The 3,851-nt window shown below is 47.6% G+C and overlaps 2 pseudogenes; both read right to left on the bottom strand.

Annotated features, from left to right (window-relative positions):
- Positions 1 to 27: 27 nt before the first annotated feature.
- Positions 28 to 447, bottom strand: LOC101578868 (annotated as a pseudogene).
- Positions 448 to 1,534: 1,087 nt separating this feature from the next.
- Positions 1,535 to 3,851, bottom strand: part of LOC105741917 — a 17,706-nt pseudogene continuing 15,389 nt past the window's right edge.

A 3,851-nucleotide genomic window follows, 5' to 3' on the forward strand; every position in this document is an offset into this window, starting at 1 on the left:
GAGGACAGAAGCCAACAGTGACCTGCATTAAATGGACGCTGACTCTTCTTTGGCGGCAGTGGCTCCAGTAGGAGCCATTTCCTCTGCATGTTCTGATAGCTTCTCTTCTGCCTCCTCTTCTTCATCCTCTTGGGGATATAGGTCTGGGTATTTCTGCATGCATTCCTGCATGGCCCGAAACTGGTCTACACAGTCTGATCCCTTGATGTCCTCTGCTATAGTAGAAACAGGAAAAGGTTGACTTAAACTTTTCTCCACAGGGCCCGCTGGCCATGGCCCCAGGCACAGGCAGTTCCAGTTAATTTCTCCATTTGGCAGTATCAACCCATATTCCTCATATGGGTTGTTGGGATCATCAGCCACCAGCTCTGCACTGCTAGGGGTCTCATGGTCTTCTTTGGTCACAAATATTATCTGGTCTTTCCCTTCCTGCCGGCAGTACGACATGGCGCCAGCAATGCGACCCCCTTCACGAGAACTAGCGTTCCTCACCCCCACAGGCGTACTCAGCTCTCTAGTTTCTTTTAAGAAAATATGTAGTAGAATTATTAACAGTTCATAGTGATTAGCACTTATAAGTAACAACTAATAGTGCAAGCAATAAACTTTTCATATGAAAAATGCATTTGGTCAGGGAAATAGTTCAGTGGCATAAGCTCCTGCCTGGCAAGCACAAGGTCCTGAGTTCAATCCCCAGTACAAAAAAATGAAAAAAAATTAAAAATAATGCTTTCATTAAAGGATAAGCTTACATGTGTCTCTATAAATGGATAGCAGTTGGTAAAGTCAAGCCATAAGCATACAAACTGAGATTATTTAGAAACTGTTCAGAACCAGTGTGTTTGCACAGGCTTGCAATCCCAGCACTCTGGAGATTGAGTCAGGAGTACTGTTGTAAGCTTGAAACCATCTGTAGATCACTCTGGGCTTCAAAGTGAGCTGAAGGCCATCCTAAACTACATAGCAAGAACCTATCTCAAAACGATTAAAATACAGCAGCCAGGGTTCGCTACCTGGTATGCTGTACTGGCCTCGCTTGCTGTGTGCACGGAGACAGAGATTGAAACTAGGCATGGTGGCATGCACCTGTAATTCCAGCATTTGGGAGGCTGAAAACAGGAGAATCACTCTGAGTCCTATCTACGTGGTGAGACCCTGTAGACCCTGTAGATCCTGTCTTAAATACAGAAAAATAATTTTTAAAAGATTAAAATAAATAAAAAAGAAAGAAGACAAAGAAACTGCTCAGAACGTATTTTATAGGGCCAGCCAAATAACTCAGCGGATTATAGCACCTGCAAGCAGGCACAGGGACCTGTGCTTCTATCCCTGGGCCTGCCGTGCTGGCCTCACCCCCAGGGTGCACTGAGACAGCAATTGAAACTAAGAGTGGTGGCACTCGCCTATAATCCCAGCCCTTAGGAGGCTATAAACAGGGGACTCACTATGAGTCCAATCTAGTAGTGAGGCCCTAAATACCCTGTAGACCCTTCCCTAAAATACAGAAGAAAAAAATGTATTTTATGTATTTTTTTCAGTAAATGTAGGTTTGGTTATGCTGCAGTGAGTTATCAACCCTAATACAAAGCAACAGGAGTTTTGCCACCAGCCTGGGCGCCAGTCCTGGGCGGCCGTCTTCCCTGCACAGCGTGGGCGTGATGAGCGGGGGTGCAGGGAGCATTCCAGAGCCCCTGCACCAGGAATGACACTTCTCTTAAAGTCAGCAATCTGAACTATTCCTCTGTTTTCACCGAAGCGAAATGGAAAGGAACAGAGAAGGGCGACTACCTTCAAGAGCCACAGAAGTAAAGGCTCAGGTGCAAATGACGATGGAAATGTCTACCATACCATCCCCAGATGCCCATCTTATTTTAGTTTTTATTTATTTATTTATTTAGTATTTGGCACAAGGTCTCACTACACAGCTCTGACTCGTAGTGATCCTCCTGTTTTTAGCCTCCCCAGCACTGGGATTACAGGCATGTACCACCACACCTGGTCTCAGGTGCTGTCTCAGCACACCTGGAGGTGGGGCTGGCACAACATGTGGTGCTGGGGATCAAACCCCAGTCCCTGCACTTGCCTAAGCAGGCACTTTAGTCCACTGTGCTGTCTCACTGGCCCTGCAGATGCCCATCTTAGAGTGCCACCACCCAGCTCTGCTGGACACAATGGGTGCGTTTGTTACCACCACATCTCTGAGGCAAAATGCCACAGTGTACACTTGTAAAGAGAAAAGGCATCTTAACACACATTTTAGTGCTCAAATCCAAGATCAAGCCGCCCCCTGCTTTGGCCTCTGTTATGGTTTGTGTGTATTTGTCCCCCTAAAGCCTCATGCAATTGTTGGGGCACGGTTCTAGAGTTTGTGATTCATTCATGGTTCAAGGCTAGGATTATGGGTCTGAGTATTGCTGGGATTATGGGTGTGAGTGCTATACCCAGCCTGGGGCAGATAAGGAGGACAGAGAGAGACTTCCTCTCTGTAGCCACTGTTGCTGCTACTCCTCCATTTTGCTCTTGCTCTCTGCCTCTGCCATGAAAGGTTGCCCTCTGCCCTGTGCTGCTCTGCCTTGGAGCCAGCTGAGTATGAACTGAAACCTCCAGTAACTGTGAGCTAAATAAACCTTTCCTTCTTTCATTTTGGGTGTTGGGTATTTGTCCCAGCAACGAGAGAAGAGTAACTGAGACAGCCTCCGATGAGAGAAACAGTGGGCAAAGGCTGGAGCCCTTAGTACAAACCACACACTCACAACCAGGAAGCTGAAGGTGACCCCAGGTCCCACAGTCCCTTGGGATCACATCCCCAGTGACCTAATGACCTCTGTTAAGGCCCCAAACTCCCAGGTGGTAGCACCTCTCCATATCACCACCCAAGGGATGAAGTCTTTAAACGTGGATCTTTGAGTCTAGGCACAGTGGCTCATGCCTGTAATCCCAGCTACCCTGGTGGCTGAGGTTGGGAAGGTTATAACTCTGAGACCAGCCTGAGAATTTAGTGAGGGTCTATCTCAAAATGTAAAGCACATAATTTTTAAGGGCTTAGAATATAACTCAGTGGCAAGGTGCCTCCTATTCAACCCTCAGTGCCACAAAGAGCAAGAGTGAGAGGCAAAGAGACAGACAGACAGATAGACAGACAGACTGACTGACTGACTGACTGACTGACTGACTGACTGACTTTTGTGTGACATGCATCCACACCACAGCAATAGCTACAAATCCCAGCAGACAGGTTATCAGTAAGTATGAAAGGAGGAGAGACTGGTTCTCAAGGATGAGGCAGGCCAGATTTGATGAATATAAGACTTCTGGGACTAGAATAAATAATACACAAAACAAGGTAAAATAGGCCATAAGCTAGAGGGCAGGAGCATGTCCAGGGCTTCTTGGAGCAAAGCATGAGAAAACAGAGAGGGGAAACAGGAGAAGCTGCACCAAATCATGGGCAATGCTTGCTCCAAACCCTTGAAAGGCAGAGCACAAGGCTGCATGTCTGGCAAGTCCACAGTCTACAGGGCAGAGCTACAGCAGGGCCATGAGTGGGATTAGGGTACACAGGGAAGGCCTCCCAGCAGCCCTGTGTGGAGTGACAGCCAAGTCTAGGCTGACAAATACAACTCTGACATCAGTAACTCAGATCCTGTTGACTATCTTAGGGTTGAGTGAACACAGATACAAACAGGAGACACAGAGATGGGTCTCCTGAGGTCCTGAGGGGCCACACAGTGTCCCAAGGTAAGATGCAGCCTCTACTCCCTTGCTTGTGTTCTCTCGGCCTTTCCTGTCCCTCGCTGTGAGCCTGGCCATGTGCTGCTTGGACTGCCTCAATTTCCTTGGATTTGTCAGCC

The sequence above is a fragment of the Octodon degus genome, unplaced genomic scaffold (assembly GCF_000260255.1).
Source record: "Octodon degus isolate 3935 unplaced genomic scaffold, OctDeg1.0 scaffold00028, whole genome shotgun sequence".
Classification (NCBI taxonomy): Eukaryota; Metazoa; Chordata; class Mammalia; order Rodentia; family Octodontidae; genus Octodon; species Octodon degus.